This window comes from Carassius carassius, chromosome 38 (assembly GCF_963082965.1).
Source record: "Carassius carassius chromosome 38, fCarCar2.1, whole genome shotgun sequence".
In the NCBI taxonomy this organism is placed as follows: domain Eukaryota; kingdom Metazoa; phylum Chordata; class Actinopteri; order Cypriniformes; family Cyprinidae; genus Carassius; species Carassius carassius.
In genome coordinates, this window is record NC_081792.1 from 5,902,272 (window position 1) to 5,928,554 (window position 26,283).

Here is a 26,283-nt window from a genome sequence, read left to right on the forward strand (position 1 = left end):
TAGCACCTGTTTCAGTGATATCTGATATAATTTAACTTGGACATTGTATTCGTGACATTTATGTAAAAACAACAACAACAACAACAAAATGAAATACAGCTTCACATTATTGCCAACCAATCACATCACATTTATAAAATCAGTTCAATTCTTACTTCCGGTTAAAGGCACCTCTGGAATATAGAAGGCAGCAACAGAGACAGCAATCATGGCTGCAACCTTGAAAAACCAGAACCTAATCAAATATAGAGATGTCTCAGTTGTTTCATAAAATCACAGAGGACTAGTGTGGCAGAGGGGGCATGGTTTAGCGAAGTCTGCAGCGGGAGAGAGAATCAGGAGACGAGCGGTAAGTGAGTGGTTTGGGCAGAAATTATCATCACCTGTTTCTTGTTCCAGTAATTGGCGTGGAGAGAGTATAAAACGCCAGGTGAGACGGAAGCAAGTGAGAGAGAGACGGACTGCTGACGCGAAGCCGGAAACGGAAACCGGAAGGAGTAAATCGAAAGTGCTGTGACAACGTGTCAGAATAGAAGTCACCATTTGGTGTTTGCAAAGTTTAAGTTATTTTCTGTGTAATAAATACGTCAGCAGTCCAGCCGACCCCTTTGTCCTCTTCCTTGCCCACACGAACTTACTACACTGGTGCCGAAACCCGGGAAGGAAGAAGGACCGCCGCCACCGCCATGCAAAGCCCGTCCTCCACGCCGCTTGCGGACGTCATCGCTTCCCTTGCGATCCTGCACCGCGAACAACACCAGGCCCTGCTGGACCTGAGGACCGATCAGGAGAGACGATTCCACGCCATCGTTCAGGCCCAGCAGGAGGACCGCGAGAGGTTCCGGAGCTGGATTGATCGGGAGGTTTGCGCCGAGGCCGCCGGGCCGCCCGCCGCCCCCTTCCACCTGCCACTGCACAAGATGGGGGCCCAGGACGATCCGGAGGCCTTTCCTGAAACTGTTCGAGAAATCGGCGGAGGCCTGCGGGTGGCCCCGCGTGCAGTGGCCGGTGCGCCTCATTCCCCTGCTCTCCGGCGAGGCCCAGGTGGCCACCCAACAACTTCCGGTGGCGAACCTCCTGGTCCTCAACGACCTGAAGAGGGCCATCATCCAGCGGGTCGGCCGGTCGCCAGAGCAACATCGCCAGTGCTTCCGGTCCCTGGACTTGGGCAAGGCCGGTCGGCCCTTCGCGATGGCCCAACAGCTCCGTGGCTACTAGCCGAGGGAAGCGACGTGGAGCATGTCGTCGACCTGGTGGTGCTGGAGCAGTTCATCGCTCGGCTTCCCAAAAAGATGGCCGAATGGGCCATCCATCTGGCGGAGGACCACATGGTGGCGTGCCCAGGGGTCGGCGCACCCCCAGCTACTAACTCTCTCTCTCCTTCTCTCTCTCCTCCCTCTCTCTCTCGCCCTGTCCCTCTCCCTAGGTCCCGTCCACCTGGCCCTCCTCGTGTCCCGCCCCGGGGGTGGGGCGGGTTTGACCCAGGGCACTTCGTGAGTCCCAGGGCCCCGCCCCCCTTGTGCCTGCCGGAGGGGACAGTGCTTCCGTTTCCCCCAAGATTACTGTTATAAACATGAGCCGCGTCTAAAAGGCAAAGGTGGAGGTGTTGCTTCAATTTATAACAACGTTTTCAGAATTTCTCAGAGGGCAGGCTTCAAGTATAACTCGTTTGAAGTAATGGTGCTTCATATAACATTATCCAGAGAAACAAATGTTAATGATAAATCCCCTGTTATGTTTGCACTGGCTACTGTATACAGGCCACCAGGGCACCATACAGACTTTATTAAAGAGAGATTTTACATCCGAGTGAGTTCTGTCTGCAGATAAAGTCTTAATAGTTGGTGATTTTAATATCCATGTTGATAATGAAAAAGATGCATTGGGATCTGCATTTATAGACATTCTGAACTCTATTGGTGTTAGACAACACGTTTCAGGACCTACTCATTGTCGAAATCATACTCTAGATTTAATACTGTCACATGGAATTGATGTTGATGGTGTTGACATTATTCAGCCAAGTGATGATATCTCAGATCATTATTTAGTTCTGTGCAAACTTCATATAGCCAAAATTGTAAATTCTACTTCTTGTTACAAGTATGGAAGAACCATCACTTCTAACACAAAAGACTGCTTTTTAAGTTATCTTCCTGGTGTAACCAAATTCCTTAGCATATCCAAAACCTCAGAACAACTTGATGATGTAACAGAAACTATGGACTCTCTCTTTTCTAGCACTTTAAATAAAGTTGCTCCTTTACGCTTAAGGAAGGTTAAGGAAAACAGTTTGACACCATGGTATAATGAGCATACTCGCACCCTAAAGAGAGCAGCCCGAAAAATGGAGCGCAGCTGGAGGAAAACAAAACTAGAGGTATTTCGTATTGCTTGGCGGGAAAGTAACATATCCTACAGAAAAGCATTAAAAACTGCTAGATCCGATTACTTTTCTTCTCTTTTAGAAGAAAACAAACATAACCCCACGTATTTATTCAATACAGTGGCTAAATTAACGAAAAATAAAGCCTCAACAAGTGTTGACATTTCCCAACACCACAGCAGTAATGACTTTATGAACTACTTTACTTCTAAAATCGATACTATTAGAGATAAAATTGCAACCATTCAGCCGTCAGCTACAGTATCACATCAGACAGTGCACTATAGACCCCCTGAGGAACAGTTCCACTCATTCTCTACTATAGGAGAGGAAGAATTGTACAAACTTGTTAAATCATCTAAACCAACAACATGTATGTTAGACCCTATACCATCTAAGCTCCTAAAAGAGGTGCTTCCAGAAGTCATAGATCCTCTTCTGACTATTATTAACTCCTCATTGTCATTAGGATATGTCCCCAAAACCTTCAAACTGGCTGTTATTAAGCCTCTCATCAAAAAACCACAACTTGACCCCAAATAACTAGTTAATTATAGACCAATCTCGAATCTCCCTTTTCTGTCCAAGATACTAGAAAAGATGGTATCCTCACAATTAAATTCCTTCTTAGAGAAAAATGGTATATGTGAGGATTTCCAGTCAGGATTTAGACCGTATCATAGTACTGAGACTGCTCTCCTTAGAGTTACAAATTATCTGCTCTTATCATCTGATCGTGGGTGTATCTCTCTATTAGTTTTATTGGATCTTAGTGCTGCGTTTGACACAATTGACCACAACATTCTTTTGCATAGACTTGAACACTTTGTTGGCATCAGTGGAAGTGCATTAGCATGGTTTAAATCGTACTTATATGAACGCCATCATTTCGTAGCAGTGAATGAAGATGTATCCTATCGATCACAAGTGCAGTATGGAGTACCTCAAGACTCAGTACTAAGGCCGCTACTCTTCACGCTTTATATGTTACCCTTGGAAGATATCATCAGGAAACATGGTGTTAGCTTTCACTGTTATGCTGATGATACTCAGCTCTATATTTCTTCGCAGCCCGGTGAAACACACCAATTTGAAAAACTAATGGATTGCATAGTCGATATAAAAAACTGAATGACGAGAAATTTCTTACTGCTAAATTCTGAAAAAACAGAGGTGTTAATTATAGGACCTAAAAACTCCGCTTGTAATAACCTAGAACACTGTCTAAGACTTGATGGTTGCTCTGTCAATTCTTCGTCATCAGTTAGGAACCTAGGTGTGCTATTTGATCGCAATCTTTCCTTAGAAAGCCAGGTTTCTAGCATTTGTAAAACTGCATTTTTCCATCTCAAAAATATATCTAAATTACGGCCTATGCTCTCAATGTCAAATGCAGAAATGTTAATCCATGCATTTATGACCTCAAGGTTAGATTATTGTAATGCTTTATTGGGTGGTTGTTCTGCACGCTTAGTAAACAAACTACAGCTAGTCCAAAATGCAGCAGCAAGAGTTCTTACTAGACCCAGGAAGTATGACCATATTAGCCCGGTCCTGTCAACACTGCACTGGCTCCCTATCAAGCATCGTATAGATTTTAAAATATTGCTTATTACTTATAAAGCCCTGAATGGTTTAGCACCTCAGTATTTGAATGAGCTCCTTTTACATTATAATCCTCTACGTCCGCTACGTTCTCAAAACTCAGGCAATTTGATAATACCTAGAATATCAAAATCAACTGCGGGCAGCAGATCCTTTTCATATTTGGTGCCTAAATTCTGGAATAACCTACCTAACATTGTTCGGGAGGCAGACACACTCTTGCAGTTTAAATCTAGATTAAAGACCCATCTCTTTAACCTGGCATACACATAACATACTAATATGCTTTTATTATCCAAATCCGTTAAAGGATTTTTAGGCTGCATTAATTAGGTAAACCGGAACCGGAAACACTTCCCATAACACCCTATGTACTTGCTACATCATTAGAAGAATGGCATCTACGCTAATATTGGTCTGTTTCTCTCTTGTTCCGAGGTCACCGTGGCCACCAGATCCAGTCTGTGTCCAGATCAGAGGGTCACTGCAGTCACCCGGATCCAGTACGTATCCAGACCAGATGCTGGATCAGCACCTAGAAAGGACCTCTACATCCCTGAAAGACAGCGGAGACCAGGCCAACTAGAGCCCCAGATACAGATCCCCTGTAAAGACCTTGTCTCAGAGGAGCACCAGGACAAGACCACAGGAAACAGATGATTCTTCTGCACAATCTGACTTTGCTGCAGCCTGGAATTGAACTACTGGTTTCGTCTGGTCAGAGGAGAACTGGCCCCCCAACTGAGCCTGGTTTCTCCCAAGGTTTTTTTCTCCATTCTGTCACTGATGGAGTTTCGGTTCCTTGGCGCTGTCGCCTCTGGCTTGCTTAGTTGTTGACACTTCATCTACAGCGATATCGTTGACTTGATTGCAAATAAATGCACAGACACTATTTAACTGAACAGAGATGACATCACTGAATTCAATGATGAACTGCCTTTAACTATTATTTTTGCATTATTGTCACACTGTTTTCCTAATGAATGTTGTTCAGTTGCTTTGACGCAATGTATTTTGTTTAAAGCGCTATATAAATAAAGGTGACTTTGACTTCTCCACTCTCTCCGCGCCAGTTCTCCAATCCACTCCCTGCCACTGGGGCGGCGGGTAGGTCTGGGCTGGCCTGTTGGCGTTGCGGGGACCCGGAGCATTTCGTGGACAGGTCTCCAGTGATGGAGGTGGGGACGATGATCCGGGTCCCGGACGTCCCACAGGTCACCCCCGGTCAGGCTGCGAGTACCAAATACCTGTGAGTATCAAGGGGGGTACATATCCGGCCTTGGTGGATTCAGGATGCAACCACACCTCGATCCATCAAAGCCTGATTCAACCGGGGGCATTGGATACAAGCCGCGTGGTTAACCCTTTCGAGTCGATTAACGCGGATACGCGTTTTGAGTCATTTTCTCCTGATAACCCCGAAAAGAACCTAAATTACACTTTCAGTTTTAATCGTACAGATAAGAGCAATACATCAATCGAATCTGTAAAGGGTCTACTTTTTTTTGGATACAGACATAATAACAACAAAACTTTGTGCACTTATAAAATAAAGAAAACAAACAAGGTGCGCTGTCTGCAGCCTTTGTCTGCGCTGATCTTCTTTTACAAACACGTCATTTAAATGAACTGTAACTCCGTGAATACTCAACGAAAATACATGAGAGAGATATCTATAGAAAGCTTGACATGTCTATTTTTAAACTAAACAAGTGCCGCCGAAAACAGATATTCTGTGATAAAGTAATCCGTATGAAAAAAACGCGATGTCTGTTTTTCAAGTCTCCCTTCATTATATCTAATGTGACCACTATAGCTGCATTGGTCTGATGAAATAAAGGCCACGCTTCATACAGATGTCTTTGTAGTTTATTTTGTATCTCTCTCTTCAGTAAACACCGTAGACACCGTGAAAACTACAAGAAATAAAAAACCTATAATCAAACTATGCGTTTCTTAGTCCTTCATAAAGGCCACGAGCCAATGTCCGTTGAAATACACGTGAATGTTGCAACAGAAATACGACATCATGAATAGCACATCACATTACACGTAAAAGTAATATAAAACAACACTATAAACATTATAAAGGCAAATTACCGTGTGCGCCTCTCAAACCATGCAGATCAAGCAATTCCCTCTCAGACAAGGCTACGTGTCGTTTCTCTGCATTCATATTCGTTCTGACCCAAAGATGACTCAGACCCGCTCCAAACTAAACTGGGTCATGTGACACATCACGTTTTCGACGTAAATCTTAAAGAACCCCTGACTTTAAAGACCTCAAAGGGCATACATTATAAATATAGACTTTTAAACATCACAACTGTTTTAAATTGAAAGAACTCAAATTTACATTAATTTATAACAAAAACATTAATACACGTATCAACAAAAAAAACATGTCCTTTGACAGTTACACTCCCACCAAATTACTATCATTTATGATGAACTTGTAAACTTGCAAAGTTTGAATAAATTTAGTAATTTTACAAACCAAAATTTCAGAACTAAATAGAATGTTCTCTGACTCTTGGCATCAAGTCAAATATTTAAACTCTTAATACTTTAAACTCTCAACTTGTATAGAGGAGTAAAGAGATTAGTTCCATTGCATAAGGTTTAATTGTTTTCTACAAGTACCACTAATTTGTGAATAGGACGTTCAAGAATGGATGGTTGTTAGAAATTCCTTCCTCCATCTGCTCCAAAATTGCTCTGTCAGATATTGTACTCTGCGCCACCTTTTTCTTCCGTACAGGTCTTCTTGCACAAATTTCCCTGGTGGAGGCAGAGGAACAGAGGTTTTCATGGTGAGTAAATGGTTTGGGGTAAGTGGCTCTAGACCCTTGGGATCATTGATTGTATCTGTGGTGAGTGGGCGGCTATTAATGACCGACATGGCTTCATAGAAGAAAGTTCTCAAGGAAGCATCATCCAATCTTCCAGAGCTCTGCGAAAGAACCCAGCTTAGAACGCTCCTAACTGTTCTGATCTGCCTTTCCCAAACCCCTCCCATGTGACTGGCATCAGGTACGTTCATTATGAAGTCACATTGCTTCTGGGATAGATAAGCAGTCAATCTGTCCTTGTCCAATTCTTTCAAAGCTTTTGTAAGCTCATTTTTCGCCCCAACAAAATTTGCCCCTTGATCCAATCTGATCTCTCTTACAGCTCCACGGATAGCTATAAAACACCGCAAGGCATTTATGAAGGCATCAGTTGTGAGATCTTCCAGCATCTCTATGTGGATTGCTCTTGAGGAGAAACAGGTGATTATGAGACCATATCTCTTATGCTCTTTACGACCTTGCTTGATGAAAAATGGTCCGAAACAATCCATCCCACAATAAGAGAATGGTGGAGAGGGATCAACACGGCTAGCTGGTAGATCTGCCATCTTTTGCATCTCTGTTGGCCTGCGATTTCGCCTACACGTAACACATTGCTTAATGTGATTTGCCACAACTTTGCCGCCGCCAACAACCCAATAACCATTCGCTCTCAATTCATTGAGGGTCTGTCCTCTGCCTTGGTGCTGAGTTTTTTCATGGCAGTAATCCAAGATAAGACGTGTAACCAAACTATCTCTCGGGAGGATTGCTGGGTGTTTCGAGTCAAGAGGTAAGGAAGCTTTCATCAATCGCCCTCCCACCCTCAGAACACCATCATGCAGTACTGGGTCAAGTTGGAACAATGAATGACAATGTGGCAATTTGCCATGACTCAGTTTTCCCATCTCATCTTTGAAGGCATCCTTTTGTGCCAATCTTACAAGCACGATACTGGCCTTTCTCATGTCTTCAACATTTATGGGTTTAGCGGTTTTGTATCTTGCTAATTGCTGAATACGAGCAACAACTTTCAATGCTGTGTGCCATTTGGAAAACCGCTGAAACCTCTCCAAAAAATTCTCATCTTCTACTACCTTTGTTCGTAGTACTTGCGTGGTTCTGATTTCAGGATCACCAACAAGCAGCTCTGGAGTTGTCTTTGGTGTGATAATATCCTTTTCCCAAAGAAACTTGGGTCCTGTTAGCCAATTTGAGTGAATCAGATCTGACACCTTGAGGCCCCTGGAGGCATGATCCGCTGGGTTTTGATCCGTGTTTATATAGTGCCACTGTGCAGGGTCAGTTGTTTCACGAATTCTTTGAACTCGATTTGCCACAAACACGTGAAACCTACGTGCTTCATTGTTAATGTAGCCTAAGACTACATTCGAGTCTGTCCAGAAATATTCTTGATCAATTCTGAGCTCCAGCTCCTCCTTCAACATGCTACTAACTGCTGAAGAGATCACAGCAGCGGTCAACTCAAGCCTTGGTATGGTCACGACTTTTGTGGGTGCAACCCTTGCCTTGCCAATAACAAAGGAGCAGTGCACTTTGTCCTCACTTAACACTCGGATATATGAGCACTGACCATAGCCATGACTACTCGCATCTGAAAAGTGATGGAGTTCGATCCTCTGAACTGTCCCTAGATGTTCAGGAGCAAAACATCTCATAATCTGGAGATTTTGCAGGTTCTTCAGCTCGTTCAGCCAGCTTGTCCATTGTGGCATTAACTCTTCAGGCAGAGGTTCATCCCATCCAATGCCCTTTTGGCACATCTCCTGCAATACCCTTTTACCTAATAGAAGGAAAGGAGCCAGGAAACCTAGTGGATCAAACACAGAAGCCACAGTGGAGAGAATTCCTCGCCGTGTTGCTGGTTTTTCATCCAGGGCAACTTTAAAGGAAAAGGTGTCAATATTTATACTCCACTTTACCCCCAGCACAGTCTGAACTGGGAGTTCGTCAGAACCAAGGTCCACATCCTGAACTTCACTGGCTCTTTCGCTGACAGGAATTGCCTCCAAAACCGTTCTGTTGTTGGACATGAACTTGTGTAAACGCAATTTTCCTTTTGCACACACATTTCGGGCTTCCTGGATTAGTTTGATAGCTGCGTCCACATTTTTTACACTAATGAGCCCATCATCAACATAGAAATTCTTTTTGATGAAACTGGCTGCTGCAGGATACTCTCTTTCATTTTGACATGCAAGGTACTTCATTCCATAATTTGCGCAGCCAGGTGAGGATGCTGCCCCGAAAAGAAGGACTTTCATGCGATACTCCTTTGGCTCTAAATTTGTATCGCCATTTTCCCACCACAGGAACCGCAAGTAATCTCTGTCTTCCTGGCTCACATGGAATCTGTGGAACATCCTTTCTACATCACAAATAACTGTGACTGGGTGTTTGCGAAACCTGCAGAGTACCCCTGTAAGCCCATTAGTGAGATCAGGTCCAGTTAGCAAGTGATCATTTAAAGCAGTGCCATCATACTTGGCAGAGCAGTCAAACACAATCTCTCTATCACTCTAATCTTCTCTGGCTTTCTAGGGTGGTACACCCCTTGGTGAGGAATATACCAGACGTTTCCTGCCTTGGGTTGATGTTCAGCTCTCTCCGCATCACCATCATTAAAGACACTTTCCATAAACTTAACATAGTCACTCTTGAATTTGGGGTTTTTCTCAAATTTTCCTTTCAAACGTTTCAGCCGCACAAGAGCCAGCCGCTTATTTTCTGGTAATTGTGGGCGTGTCTTGAAGGGAAGTGGCATCTCCAGGTGTCCCTCTGTATTCTGATGGATTTTTTCATTCAGTAGTTGCATGAACTGTATATCGTCTTGCGATATGCTCTTTTCCTTTGGGTTTGTATCTTTAAAGTCTGATTCAAGGGCTCTGATGACAGCAACAGGAGTCAGTATTGGAAGTTCCTTAACAGATACACGATGACACAGACCAGTGACTTCTGTCGACTTTACAACCTGTTGTGAACTACCAACAATACTCCAACCCAAGTCAGTCCTGATGGCATACGGCTCATTATCACCTCCTGTGATGACTTGTCGAGGTGCTAAAGCTCTCGAGCAGTCGTAACCAATCAGAAGTCCAACCTTACAATCCAACAGCTCTGGTATTTCCTGTGCTATTTTATTCAGATGCATCCACCTTCTCGCGGTTTCAGAGGTAGGAATGTGGGAACGTTCAAGTGGGATGAAATCTCTGGTATAGGAAGGTGGCAAATTAATTAGGCCATGAGAGGAAAACCCTCTAACTCTGAGCCCACTAACTCTTTCACTTTGAACGACAGAATCCTTTCCCATCATTGTAGTAAGCTTTAACTTGACAGGCTCTGAAACTACCCCCATCCTCTCACATACCTCTTGGTCTACAAAGGTGTTGCTACTCTGGGTATCTTGTAGGGCATAAACTAAGGTCTCTCTTTCAGGATTGTCAATTGAAGAAATCCATACAGGCACTATCATTGATGTGCTCCCACCGTTACTACTGTCTACACAACAGGAAAGAGAAGATGTGTTTTCTTCTGTTTGCATAACGTGAGAAAGTGCTGCAGAAGACGGACGGTCTTCATGAAGTGGTGTTGGATGATGTTTCCTGCATATACTACAAGTAGCTTTACTCTTGCAATCCTTTGAATTATGTCCTTTCCTAAGACATCCAAAGCACAGGTTATTGTCAAATATGAACTTTCTCTTGTCCTCCACCGACTTACTGGCAAACGTTTGACATTTGTGTATGGAGTGACTTTCCCCACAACACCTGCAAGTGATTGGGTATGAACATAAAGGTGCTGCGCTTACTTTATTGGGTCTGTTTGGAACCACTGAGTTGCTTCTCTCAACACTGTATGTTTTCGGCACTGTACTTGGATTGTCTGATGCTTTCACATTTGTGATGAATGCATTAGCCTTTGAACGCTTAACTTCTCTAGATGGCCGTTCTTCAGAGAGCTTCAAGGCATGAAAGGATGTTACAGGGTTGCAGGCTATTTCTGCTTCTTGTGCCAGAAATTCAGCAAACTCCTTGAAATTAGGGTATTCCTCTGTTTGTCTCAACTGCACTGTAACATGGCGATTCCAACGAGATGTCACCCAATCAGGGAGTTTTTGTAGCATTTTTCGATTCTCTTCACAGTCATTTAACACCTGAAGCCCTTTGATATGTGGCATGGCATTGCTGCAAGCAGTCAGAAAGTCACTTAACTCTCTCAGTTTAACTGATTCTCTTGAACCAATCCTTGGCCAGTTATTCAGTTTTTCTCTAAAAGCACGCTGAACTACAAATGAATGGCCGTACCGAGAATTCAAAGCTTTCCATGCTTGATCATAGGCTTTATCGTCCTTTCTGTAGAAGCTTCCTTCCAATACAGATCGTGCCTCACCACTGACATATTTTTGTAGATAGAACAACTTATCAGCTGAATTTGTGCATCGCTGTTCTATCAATGCCTTGAAACTTGTTCTCCACTCTAAGAACTTAAGTGGGTCCCCTGAGAAAACTGAGGGCTCAGGTGCAGGAAGTCTGCTGAGAACCATTGTGTCATGTAGGGCTTGTACTACTGAAGCTTCCCTATCGGAATGGATTATTTGTTCCTCTTTCATTTCCTTGAAAGATACTGGAGGACAATTAGCTACCTCACTGCGTGCTATTCTACCTTCGTTATTAGATTCACCTGAGTCAGCTTCAGAATATGCTTTGAGCTTTGCAGCTATTACTTGAAGATCACGCTCATTTTCCAATCTTTTAAGTTCTTGTCTTTGCGCAGCAATAGCCTCCTCCATTTTTATTTCTGCCTGCTTTGCAGCCAACTGAGCGGCAAACTCTGCTCTTTTTGCGGAGATGCTTTGCTGTTCTGATGAGCAGCTTGAACGGTGACTACGAATTGTAGACTTGGAGCTTGTAGCTGAAAATATTGACTTAGCATACTCTTTGTCAAGCACCATATGAATTCTTGCATCTTCTGCACTAGCATCAAATTCCTCCTGTCCCACTTCACTCATACGTACTTTCATCAGCCCCATCAAATCTGTAGTTACTGCTGTACAGGAATCAATTTTTCTTCTAATCTCAGTTGAAGGTACTGATTGAGATCGTATAAGCTCGTACACATTTTTTACTTGAGTTTCGAGCCCTTCAACACTGTCCATCATGTCACCCAAGTCTTGGTCAGAGCACTCATCCTTAAGTTTGGTACGGGTAGTTCTTACTTGTTCTTTCCAGCTTTCATACAACTTGAAGAATTTACTCTCCTTCTGAGAAACTTCTTGCTGCTTAAGCTCTTGCATTTTTGGAGTTAATTTTCTCTCTCGTGAAGATTTCCTGGGTTCATCTCTTTTTGAAGTGGAAGCAGTAGGTTTTGCTATTTGAAGTATTTTAGCATGAATATCAGCTATGAGTGACTCTAATCTTTCCCTTTCAGCATCATCAGTTTGAAATTGTAACTGTTCAGTTAAGCTAGTCAACTCTGCATGAAGGGACTCAGTTTGTTCACTTGATTCATCATATTGTGATTTTTCTCCACGAACTGACATTGTAAAATTTTAGCAAAGTACTAGTGTTACTTAACTACTACTCGCAGATCAAAAAAAAATTGTAATTATTCACCATTAAGTCAATTATAAAGCATACACCAATTAGGCTGTAAAATCAAACAATATAATTACAAATAATTTTCCTTTACTTTTTTTTTTCTTCTTCTCTTGATGTCCATAAAGATGTAAAAAACAGCACAGTCTAACCTGCAGTTAATTGCAGAGCAGCACTCTTCTGCTTGTAACAGTGATGAAGTAAACAAACACTCTTCTCTGAAGCCTGTAGAAAGGATACTCGCGAAGCTGTAGTCACGCGGTTAAATGTCGCCCTCTACTGGTCGGGTCACAGTACTTCCCTGACAGTGATAACTGCGTGCAGGCAAGCCTCGTCTCTGACTCATTCTCTCTCCACGCGATAGTCCCGCGATCGTGCTTTCTCTTCTTATCCGACGTCTCTTCTATACGCGATGCGCCCTCGATCTCGTTACCTCTTCTCATCCAGCCGATGCCGTTCCACTCTTTAAGCTGTCGACTGTAATGGCGTCACGTTTTCACTATAGCTGCATTGGTCTGATGAAATAAAGGCCATGCTTCATACAGATGTCTTTGTAGTTTATTTTGTATCTCTCTCTTCAGTAAACACCGTAGACACCGTGAAAACTACAAGATATAAAAAACATATAATCAAACTATGCGTTTCTTAGTCCTTCATAAAGGCCACGAGCCAATGTCCGTTGAAATACACGTGAATGTTGCAACAGAAATACGACATCATGAATAGCACATCACATTACACGTAAAAGTAATATAAAACAACACTATAAACATTATAAAGGCAAATTACCGTGTGCGCCTCTCAAACCATGCAGATCAAGCAATTCCCTCTCAGACAAGGCTACGTGTCGTTTCTCTGCATTCATATTCGTTCTGACCCAAAGATGACTCAGACCCGCTCCAAACTAAACTGGGTCATGTGACACATCACGTTTTCGACGTAAATCTTAAAGAACCCCTGACTTTAAAGACCTCAAAGGGCATACATTATAAATATAGACTTTTAAACATCACAACTGTTTTAAATTGAAAGAACTCAAATTTACATTAATTTATAACAAAAACATTAATACACGTATCAACAAAAAAAACATGTCCTTTGACAGTTACAACCACGCCCCCGCGCTGAGCGCTCTATTCAGATTCAAACTGAAGCGCTCGGCTTGAATACGCCCATAACAGAAGACAACGCAGAGAGACTGTTCTTCAAGATTTTATTTTACTGTTTGCTTCGCGATGAGAGAAATAAGACAAATGTAAAAACAATGTTTTTCTTTCAATTCATTCCCCCTAAAAACCCAGAAAAATATTCTCAGCTCTTTTCAACATTAATAATAATGATAATAATAATAACAATAAATGTTTTTGTTTTTTTTTGTAGAAAATAAGATTGTTAAAAGGATTTCTGAAGGATTGTGTGACTGGAGTAAGGATGCCAAACAATTAGTTTGAAAGTCAGCTTTGATTGTTCCTGATAAACTGTTTAACTGCTCCCCCAAGTGGATATTAAAGTATGTTGTGGGATAATTAAATATATTCTAAATAAACTACAAACATAAAATTATATAGATTTATTTTGTTCTCACATTCTTTCTTGTAACTCCTTCCTCTCAGTGGCACAGATGACTGAGAGGCTCATTATGCAGCTTATTATGCAGGCCTTTGTCTTCTCAGGTGTAAATCACAATGATATTCATTGTAGTTGACGCCTACTCGCATATGCCTTTTACCAACAAAAAGTGTCTTAGAAAATTTAAATCAATATATTGTTTTCTGTAAGTGAGTAAACAAGATGATTTTCACATAATTTAGAAAGAAAAATTCTAGGCTACAAGCTCCAGTTCTCAAAAATCCTGGGAACCATTGTTCTTTATGTGTTTTTTTGCCTTATTCAAGTGTTTTAACATTTTTAGTTTTTCACTAACCACGCATAATATTTTTTTTCTCAAAAACACAATCATGTACATACATGCATTTCACATATTATTACAGCCCAGTTTGTGCTGATTACAGTGAGATTAGACTTGACCCATTTAGATATTTATAAGAAACTGAAAAAAGCACAAATGTCAGGGCATGACAAAACTTCTCCAGGCCCCAAAAATACCCTTAGACTCCAGAGGGTTAAGGTGCGGTGCGTACACGGGGATGTGGTGGAGTATCCGGTCGTCCCAATTATGATTCAATTCTGGGGACAAAAGCATAGTGTGGAGGTGGCGGTTAGTCCCCACCTCCGGCATCCGATAATTTTGGGAACGAATTGGCCCACGTTTACGGTTTTATTGGGGTCGTTATGTGCGGATGCCTCTTGTGGAAATAAGGCGCGGAAGGAGACCGCGCGGGTACAGGTGGGGGAAACTGAGCCAGGACCGCTGGGTTCTGCTTCAGGGGAACCGAATGAAATCGAGAGACTGATTCTCTCGGAGCGTGATGACTTTCCTCTGGAGCAGTCTCAGGATGAGACACTAAAACATGCATTTCAACAGGTCCGCGCCATCGATGGCCAGTCTCTCCAACCTGCCCTCCCGCTCTCCTATCCGTATTTTGCCATTTTAAAAGACCGGTTGTATCGAGTGACCCAAGACGCTCGGACAAAAGTGAATACAACCCAGTTGTTAATTCCAAAGGGTCGCAGGGAAATGCTTGTCCATGCGGCTCATTCTAATCCTATGGCGGGCCATTTGGGACAGGCCGCAACACTAAATCGCCTCATGACCCGTTTCTTTTGGCCGGGCATTCATGACAACGTGCGCAGGTGGTGCGCGTCTTGTCCGGAATGTAAGTTGGTGAACCCACCGGCCGCCCCAAAGGCGCCTTTGCGCCCTCTTCCCTTAATGCCGGTCCCCTTCGAAAGAATTGGAATGGACCTCATCGGGCCATTAGAGCATTAGAGATAAATTTGTACCGGGAAAGAAAGTACTTGTATTACTCCCAACGTCGACCTCTAAATTAATGGCTAAGTGGCAGGGACCGTTTGAGGTCGCACGACAAGTCGGAGATCTCGATTATGAGGTAATACGGTCCGATAGGAACAGGGCCCGTCAAATTTACCACCTCAACCTCCTTAAAAAATGGAATGAGGCAGAATAAGTGATGTTGGCAACGGTGATTGGGGGGGAGGATGATCTCGGTCCAGAGGCAAATATCAAACCTCAATCTTTCGCCCTGGCTCCAGGTGGAGATCACCTCTCGCCGTCCCAACTCACTGATGTAACGAAATTACAGGCAGAGTTTGCCGACATTTTCTAGCCCCTACCGGGCCGTACTAACCTGATTCAGCACCATATCGAGACCGAGCCGGGCGTGGTAGTTCGCAGCCGGCCGTATCGCTTACCTGAGCACAAGAAAAAAGTAGTTCAGGCTGAATTAGGCGCTATGCTTGACATGGGGGTAATAGAAGAATCCAACAGTAACTGGGCGAGCCCGATAGTTTTAGTTCCGAAAACGGACGGCTCCGTCCGGTTCTGTGTGGATTATCGCAAGGTGAATGCTGTGTCGAAATTCGACGCGTATCCAATGCCGCAGGTTGACGAGTTGCTTGATCGGCTAAGCACAGCTCGCTTTTATTCGACATTGGACTTAACAAACTTGTTCGGGGCACCTGCTACCTTTCAGCGCCTCGTGGATAAGATTCTGCGGCCCCATGCTGCATATGCGGCTGCCTACCTGGATGATATCATTATATTCAGTAATGATTGGCAGCGGCATATGCAGCATCTGAGGGCTGTCCTGAGGTCGCTGAGGGGAGCAGGGCTCACGGCCAACCCAAAGAAGTGTGCGATTGGGTGTGTGGAGGTAAAGTATCTGGGCTTCCACTTGGGGCATGGACAGGTGCATCCCCAAATTGATAAGACAGCCGCTATTGCAACCTGCCCACGTCCCAAGACCAAAAAGGAGGTAAGGCAGTTCTTGGGGCTGGCGGGATATTATAGACGGTTTGTTCCTAATTATTCGGACCTCACCAGCCCTTTCAATGACCTTACTAAAAAGGAGGGGCCAGATACGGTCCAGTGGACGGAGCCATGTCAGCAGGCCTTTACCCAGGTCAAGGCGGCTCTATGTGGCGGGCCGTTGTTACACTCTCCTGATTTTTCTCTCCCTTTTCTGTTGCAGACAGACGCGTCGGACAGGGGGCTGGGGGCAGTCCTGTCCCAGGAGATAGAGGGGGAGGAACGGCCGGTGCTGTACATTAGCCGGAAGCTCTCAAAGAGAGAGGCTAAGTACAGCACCATAGAGAAAGAGTGCCTTGCCATCAGGTGGGCCGTCCTCACCCTCCGCTATTATCTCCTGGGACGGGAGTTCACCCTCTGTTCGGACCACGCTCCGCTGCAGTGGCTCCACCGCATGAAGGATACCAACGCGCGGATCACTCGTTGTTATCTAGCTCTTCAGCCTTTTAAGTTCAAGGTGGTCCACAGGCCGGGTGTTCAGATGGCGGTGGCCGACTTCCTCTCCAGAAATGGGGGGGGGGGCTGCAGGCCGGATGGCTCCCCGGCCTGAGTCGGGCGGTGGGGGTATGTGGCAGGGGGGGTGTGGTTTAGCGAAGTCTGCAGCGGGAGAGAGAATCAGGAGACGAGCGGTAAGTGAGTGGTTTGGGCAGAAATTATCATCACCTGTTTCTTGTTCCAGTAATTGGCGTGGAGAGAGTATAAAACGCCAGGGGAGACGGAAGCAAGTGAGAGAGAGACGGACTGCTGTATGCGAAGCCGGAAACGGAAACCGGAAGGAGTAAATCGAAAGTGCTGTGACAACGTGTCAGAATAGAAGTCAATTTGGTGTTTGCAAAGTTTAAGTTATTTTCTGTTTAATAAATACGTCAGCAGTCCAGCCGACCCCTTTGTCCTCTTCCTTGCCCACACGAACTTACTACAACTAGTATTAATTCCACAAACTGTGGTTTAGAAATAAACAGATTACATGTACTCTAGTTTATAATCAAGTAACTGACAGCTTGATTTTGAAGAGAAAATGGGTCGACCACATCATCTTAATGGACTAACCCATTGTGGATTGCAGCTCTGGGATCTCGGCTGTTCTTCACATTGATCGTGAGCAGAGAGAATGTGAGAAAGAACAAACTCATGCCACAACAAAGCTGGTACACAGCCTTATAACCCACTAAAATCTCACACTGAAAACTGGCCTTGATTCCTGGTGTGCCGGATCCTGCTCCTCCATTACAGAAACCAGGGATCTAAGAATAAAAATAAAAAATGAAAATCATTACAGCATTCTGCTAAACCAGAAAACGTCCCCAACTTTCACATGAACTACATACAAAATGTTATCTAAGCATGAGAGACAAAAGTCTTCTTGAGTATTGGTTAATAACTTCACAAATCTTACAACACAATTACTGGATTATTTCTAACTCGAATAATACTTAAAAATAATTCATTCTTACTCTTTTAAGCTGTTGTTCAACTCCAGGTGAAAACATGACACAGGCAATGATGGTACCAAGCAAAAGGATGAAGGCATACATGATTCGGGTTACAACAGACTTCTTGATCTGTGGGCAGCATCTGCAGCTAAAACATGCTGCATGGTTGCAAAGGAAAGAAACCTTACGGAAAAAGAGGGAAAAATTCCAAATGGAGCTCTTTTATAACAAAGAATGACAGAGAAAAAAACTACAAATCAAGATAGCGTCTTAGGCAAAAAGACTTTCTGCTGTATTGAAAGCAAAAGGTGCTTTCACCAAGCATAAGCACACGGGATACAGAATTGACAGATATTAAGATATTAATAGTATGTTAAGACGGTTAGTGTTGTTAAGGTCTAACAGACAAAGAGGCTGTTTATGAATTAGACACTAAGATTTAAAACAGCTGATGTGAGATCTGAGCTCAGTCTGTTGTAAACAGCTTAATACTACTGTCACCTTGAGAAGCCCTGAGCAAACCATGTGCTTGATGCTGTTACGAGCAACACACCACAACACCAGAAATTAAATATGATCTCTAGAGTACATGTGTTTAATAATCTCCAGGATATTCTTTATAGACCTGTGTAATAATATTCTATAGAATTCAACTATGCTTAATTAATAGTATGAATAATATTCTGTAGAGCAGTGACTTCCAAGCGTGGTCGTCTGACACTCACTTCATCGACTGGATGGAGAAACACTGCTTTAGAACCGAGCGCCAACCTCACGCTCTCTCTCGTGAGGCCAATAAGGAAGTGACTAAAACTGCAATTCATTGACTGGCCGCTTGAGGCTGGCTGCAAAAGGGAGTCAGTCCCATAGACTCCCCATGTTAAAATGCCCAACTTTACAGCAGGAAAAAACATGTTAACAGCCTGGTGCAAAAAATGATTTTGGTCTAAATAGCTAATTTTGCCCTTCATGACAACTGTGAGGGGGTTGAATTTTTTTATAACTAATCCATTTAAATTATATTAAGACTTAAAGTTCTGCATAATTAAGGGCGTAGCCACTTGAGTGACAGGTGGATTGCCGCTGCTGACACTGCCGTCGTGCTAGGTGGGTGTGGCTTCAGCAACTAGCTCCTGCCTTTTTGCCCATTTTTGATTGTCCCGGAGAGTCGCGCGGTGACGCGCTGCCAAGATGGCGACGGCCCGCTCTACACACTTTAGGCTTCAAAAACACACTTCAGGAGTCTACGGGTGACGTCAAGGACACTCTGTCCATGTTTTTATACAGTCTATGTTTAGAACACGTGTGTCAAAAGTATAAAGTAGAGTACACGTGTTTAATAATATTCTCAAGCATTTACCTGTGCTTAATATTATTCTGTATATTTCATCCGTTTTTGTTAATACTATTCTCAGTTACTCACGTCACCTGTATTATATTACATTATATTATAAAGCGTTTTGACGTCATGGACGTGACGTAACGAGAGTTACGTATGTAACTGCGGTTCTATGAGTTCTGGATGACCGCCAGAGGCAGTGCTTCACGCTGGATACTATCTCTCGTTGCAAATGCATAGGTCGAGTCTAATACAAACAATGTCCTTCATGACCAGGATGACTCGGGGTGCTCCCCTATTTAACCCTGTGACCTCCTGCAGACTGTCCCTACGGAATCTTCTCGCCTGACTCCGAGTGACAGAAAGCTCTGGCGGTCATCCAGAACTCATAGAACCGCAGTTACATACGTAACTCTCGTTCTATTTCGTTCTTCCAGACCGCCAGAGGCAGTGCTTCACACTGGATAACTTATAAAACAAGGTCACGAGGAGGTCCTACTCACCCTTAAGAGGCAGTTGAGGGTCCCGACAGGACAGCTGTTCCAATATTACCAGAAGCAGCCACTTTGACCCTGTAGTATCTGGCAAAGGTATTTGTTGATGACCACGTAGCTGCTGCACAGATGTCACTTAGAAGGACCCCTTTTAATGCAGCCCAAGACGTTGACATGCCTCTTGTCAAATGGCATCTCACCCCCAAAGGCACTGGATATTTATTAGATGTGTAAGCGTGGGTGATAACCTCAACTACCAAGTGCAACAATCTCTGCTTTGAGAGGGGCTGACCTCTTTTTGGGCCCCCGTGACAGAGAAAAAGTTGGTCTGATTGTCGAAAAACTTCTGTGGCCCTCAGATAGGCCCAGAGAGCTCTTACTGGGCACAGCAGTGTGCTTCTACTTTCTTCCAGCGTGTTTGACATCGGAGGATTAAACAATGCCAGCTCAATAGCCTGGTTTCTAAAAAGGGCAGAAAGCCGCTTGGCGAGAAATGCTGGGTTGGGCCATAACATCACAACTGAGCCATCTGCGTTCCAACGCTTACAGGATGTGTTAACTGATAACGCGTGAAGTTCACTCACCCGCCTAGCCGAAGCAATGGCCAAGAGAAACGCTGCCTTCAATGAGATCCACTTAAGATCGCTCTGCTCTAGAGGTTCAAACGGGGGCAATGTAAGAGACTTTAAGACTAGGCCCAGGTCCCATAAAGAAACCCTAATGGCCTGAGGGGGGCGCAGTCGCTGAGCACCTCTAAGAAACTGAGTAACCAAGGCATGAGAACCCAATTGCTGACCATCTATTCATACGTGATGTGCTGAAATTGCAGCCCCATAAACTCTTAAAGTAGCAGCTGCTCTATTCTTTTCTAAAAGTGACTGCAGAAACCGTAAAATCAGAGGAACAGGGCAGTGCTCTGGGACCACTGCTTGCTCCCTACACCAATCAGAGAAAAGCTTCCATCGATAGGCATAAGCATTCCTGGTGGAAGGTGCTCTAGAGTTCAATATGGTGTTCTGGACCCCTTGATCGCAGGCTCCAAAGAGTGGTTCCAGCCCCTCATGGGCCACACACAGAGCTGCAGGCGGTCTGGATTCGGGTGCCAAATCTGACCCTCCAACTGCTGTAGGAGATCCTTTCTCCTGGGAAGAGTCCAAGGATCCCCGTTTAGGAGCGTGTACATCACTGGAACCCAAGGTCTCCCCGGCCAGTTTGGCGCCACTAGCAGCAGCCTGTGGTGCTCTTGAAGAACCCTGTGAACAGTCACCCGATCATCGGTATCGGGGGAAAGGCATAGAGTAACCGATCTGGCCAGGCGTGGGCTAGAGCATCCTGCCCCAGCGGACTGGATTCCTCTGCTAGTGAGAACCAGAGAGGGCAGTGGGTCGTTGTCGCCGAGGCAAATAGGTCCACTTCTGCCCTGCCATACCGCTGCCATATCATCTCTACCACTTCTGGGTTGAGCCTCCACTCCATTGATGGAATTCTGTGGCGCGACAAGAAATCTGGAACCACGTTTAATACCCCTGGAATATGCATTGCTCTGATACTTGCAAAGCGAGGGAAGGCCCAAGTCAGCAGTTCCTGCGATACTTGAAGGGATTGCCTGGACCTTGTGCCCCCTTGATGGTTGATGTGATAAACCACCGATCTGTTGTCCGACCTGACGAGAATATGCCTGCCCTTCAAAAACGGAGCGAGGTGCTTCAGAACTCGCAGAACTGCACGAAGTTCCAGGGTATTTATATTCTCGCCCTTTTCCCGAGGACCCCATTGTCCTGTGACTGCACTGTGTTGCCAGACTGCCACCCAGCCAGTAAGGGATGCATCGGTCTGGACTATCTCCCCTCGAGAGGGAATCATGCCCAGAAGTCAAGTCAAGTCAAGTCACCTTTATTTATATAGCCCTTTAAACAAAATACCTTGCGTCAAAGCAACTGAACAACATTCATTAGGAAAACAGTGTGTCAATAATGCAAAATGATAGTTAAAGGCAGTTCATCATTGAATTCAGTGATGTCATCTCTGTTCAGTTAAATAGTGTCTGTGCATTTATTTGCAATCAAGTCAACGATATCGCTGTAGATGAAGTGACCCCAACTAAGCAAGCCAGAGGCGACAGCGGCAAGGAACCGAAACTCCATCGGTGACAGAATGGAGAAAAAAACCTTGGGAGAAACCAGGCTCAGTTGGGGGGCCAGTTCTCCTCTGACCAGACGAAACCAGTAGTTCAATTCCAGGCTGCAGCAAAGTCAGATTGTGCAGAAGAATCATCTGTTTCCTGTGGTCTTGTCCTGGTGGCCCTCTGAGACAAGGTCTTTACAGGGGATCTGTATCTGGGGCTCTAGTTGTTCTGGTCTCCGCTGTCTTTCAGGGCAATAGAGGTCCTTTCTAGGTGCTGATCCACCATCTGGTCTGGATACGTACTGGATCCAGGTGACTGCAGTGACCCTCTGATCTGGATAGAGATTGGATCTGGTGGCTACGGTGACCTCAGAATAAGAGAGAAACAGATAAATATTAGCGTAGATGCCATTCTTCTAATGATGTAGCAAGTATATTATGTTATGGGAATTGTTTCCGGTTCCGGTTTACCTAATTAATGCAGCCTAAAAATCCTTTAACGGATTTGGATATTAAAAGCATATTAGTATGTAATGTGTAAGCCAGGTTAAAGAGATGGGTCTTTAATCTAGATTTAAACTGCAAGAATGTGTCTGCCTCCCGAACAATGTTAGGTAGGTTTTTCCAGAGTTTAGGCGCCAAATAGGAAAAGGATCTGCCGCCCGCAGTTGATTTTGATTTTCTAGGTATTATCAAATTGCCTGAGTTTTGAGAATGTAGCGGACGTAGAGGATTATAATGTAAAAGGAGCTCATTCAAATACTGAGGTGCTAAACCATTCAGGGCTTTATAAGTAATAAGCAATATTTTAAAATCTATACGATGTTTGATAGGGAGCCAGTGCAGTGTTGACCGGACCGGGCTAATATGGCCATACTTCCTGGTTCTAGTAAGAACTCTTGCTGCTATATTTTGGACTAGCTGTAGTTTGTTTACTAAGCGTGCAGAACAACCACCCAATAAAGCATTACAATAATCTAACCTTGAGGTCATAAATGCATGGATTAACATTTCTGCATTTGACATTGAGAGCATAGGCCGTAATTTAGATATATTTTTGAAATGGAAAAAATGCAGTTTTACAAATGCTAGAAACGTGGCTTTCTAAGGAAAGATTGCGATCAAATAGCACACCTAGGTTCCTAACTGATGACGAAGAATTGACAGAGCAACCATCAAGTCTTAGACAGTGTTCTAGGTTATTACAAGCGGAGTTTTTAGGTCCTATAATTAACACCTCTGTTTTTTCAGAATTTAGCAGTAAGAAATTACTCGTCATCCAGTTTTTTATATCGACAATGCATTCCATTAGTTTTTCAAATTGGTGTGTTTCACCGGGCCGCGAAGAAATATAGAGCTGAGTATAATCAGCATAACAGTGAAAGCTAACACCATGTTTCCTGATGATATCTCCCAAGGGTAACATATAAAGCGTGAAGAGTAGCAGCCCTAGTACTGAGCCTTGAGGTACTCCATACTGCACTTGTGATCGATATGATACATCTTCATTCACTGCTACGAACTTATGGTGGTCATATAAGTACGATTTAAACCATGCTAATGCACTTCCACTGATGCCAACAAAGTGTTCAAGTCTATGCAAAAGAATGTTGTGGTCAATTGTGTCAAACGCAGCACTAAGATCCAATAAAACTAATAGAGAGATACACCCACGATCAGATGATAAGAGCAGATCATTTGTAACTCTAAGGAGAGCAGTCTCAGTACTATGATACGGTCTAAATCCTGACTGGAAATCCTCACATATACCATTTTTCTCTAAGAAGGAATATAATTGTGATGATACCACCTTTTCTAGTATCTTGGACAGATAACAGACAAAGAGGCTTAATAACAGCCAAGAGGCTTAATAACAGCCAGAACAACCCCCTTGGTCAGATACAATCTGCTCCTCCAAGATTTCAGGGCCCGAAGGCATCGCTGTGTCACCTTGATCAACCTGTTCTTGTGCCAACTGGGGTTCAAGCGGAGACTGTTCACCCATCTTTGAAAGGGGCATAGTGAAAGGAGGCCCAATGGTATGACTGCACCTGCTGCCGCCAACATACCTGTGAGCCTGAGGAAGCACCTGAATGGAAGTCTGGCATGCCTCCGAAACCGTTGAAGGAGTAGTAGTATATTGTCCACTCGTTGTTCTGATGGAGTGGCTTCCATTGACTGTGAGTCCAGCGTGAGACCTAGGAACCCCACAGACTGACTTGGAATTAATCGGCTCTTGCTGAAATTCACAGAAAGGCCCAGTTGAGTAATATGTGCGAGCAGCTGTGTGATTTTCTAACACTGCCTGCTCCTGAGAGAGGGAGCAAAGGAGCCAGTCGTCCAAGTATGAAAGCACCTGTAGCCCTGTGGCTTGGATTGGAGCCAGTGCGGCCGCCATGCACCTGGTGAAGACCCGTGGCGATAGAGAAAGGCCGAATGGGAGGACACGGAATTGATAAACTTGGTCCTGGAAAGCAAATCGGAGGAACGGCCTGTTGAGGAGCAATTGGAATATGGAAGTAAGCATCCTTTAGGTCTACCGTAGTAAACCAGCCCTGCTGCTTGACCGCCTGAAGAACATCGGTTATGCGCAACATAAGAAATGGTAAAATCTCCAGGAACTTGTTGAGGCCGCGAAGGTCGAGTATGGGCCTTACACCGCCATTTTTCTTTGGAATGAGGAAGTAAATGGAGAAAACCCCACCTAGCCGTTCTGACCAATCTACTGGTACAATGGCACCTTTCTCTAGGGGTTTTGATATTTCTTGTTTTAAGAAATTTCTTTTTTTTTTTTTTTGGTGGTGGTGGTGGTGTTTAATTGTTTGTCTGTTGTTGTTGTTTTGTTAATTGTAATCTTGTTGCTTTTTAAGTTGTAATTGTGTTTCATTGTAAGGACCCCCTCGAAAACGAGATGATACATCTCAAGGGGTTAATCCTAATAAATTCTAAAAAAAAAGGCAAGTGAACTGTTGGGGTCTGAGACTACGGTCATCCTGACCCCTTTGAAAGCGGGCGGCCGCCGTCGGAACTGCAGCTTGTACCTCTGGGTTAGTGTTAGTGTTGCTATAACCCATGGGTCGGAAGTTGTTGTTTCCCAGTAACTGAGCTGCTGATAAGAAAACCATCCGACGGCCGACCGCCGACCTTCAGAACCTACGTGCATGGCCTCTAGCATCCCTGGTGGGCCGTTGGCCAAGTGCTCAACCCCTAGGAGCCTGAAATACTTGCTGACCCAGAGCCCGGAGCCGTGGAGCAGAATTTTCTACACGTGGTGATCTCGGAGGTTGGCCCTTGTGAAGAGCACCTGGGCGTGTTGAAAACGTAGAGCGTGGCAGTTCATACCCCCTAGAAGGCTGTCGGTAATTTATGTGAGCCTGTGGAACTCTCCTCAGGTCGGCAAACTGCTGCCTGGTCTGATTCACCTGGACACTACGCTCCAGTGTCTCCTGTGCAGCTGGCCCAAACAGTTGCCTTGGAACTACAGGAAGGTCCCTTAGTGTTCTCCTAAATACCTCAGACAGAGGTGATTGTGCAAGCCAGACTTGGCGGCGTGCTTGTGTGAGCGTTGATATAAGCCTTCCCAGCTCTCTTTTCATGAATGCCACTGCCTGAAGGGAGGCATCACTTAAGTTTTGGTTAAAAGGATCACTCCCTGACGATTGAAGGGACTGAGACAGGGCCAACATGAGATGGGAGAGAGAATTGCCAATGCGACGCATTCGTGCTGCCTAGTTATATGCCTGGATAAGATGATCATCTGTAATCCTGCATTGATGCCGGGGGCATCGAACATTAGGCCTCAATACCTCCTCTGGAGAAAGAACAAACGAGGCAATAAACGGATCAACCTTAGTCATCTGGCCCAAGCCATAAGTGTCTGCATCCTGCATCACAGCCAATGTCCTGTTTGCACTAGTGGGGTGCATAAGCGACCTAGGGTTAGCCCAGCATCTTTGCAACTCCTCGATATAATCCTTTGATGGTGGAATTGTAAGAGAATAGGGATGCGCTGAACCTCTGAAAAAAGCACTAGAAGAGGTTGCCACCGCCGGGGCTGTGTCAAGACCCAAACGAGCCAATGCAGTCTGAAGAGCTTGCTTCACCAGCTCTTGCTCTGACTGTGGACCTTCTGCCGATCTATGACCAGCTTCCTGGGAGCCATCATGGGAGAATTGGGATTGATGATCAGATATAACCTCCACTTCTCCATCATCATAGAACTGACTCTGAGAAGCCGACATTGAAAGGACATCCTCTTCCCCAATGGGTGACTCCTTAGCAGGGCTTTCGACTGAGGATACTAGTCTCCCGCTCGGTTGCAACTTCATAAGCAAAGACTTGATCTGAGTAAACTCAGCCGTCAGCACATCCACCTTCTTCCCTAAAGGGTCTTCCTTGGGTCTTCTTTTACCAGACAAGGGAGGATTAAGGGAAAAGGAAAGTTTGGCATGCTACACCGGACATACTATCTCGGTAGTTTCACTTCTGTAGTGGCAGCATCAAGTAC

At 44.4% G+C, this 26,283-nt stretch overlaps 1 pseudogene; it reads right to left on the minus strand.

Moving 5' to 3' along the window:
• Positions 1–26,283, minus strand: part of LOC132118932 (serine incorporator 1-like) — a 38,398-nt pseudogene that overhangs the window by 11,997 nt on the left and 118 nt on the right.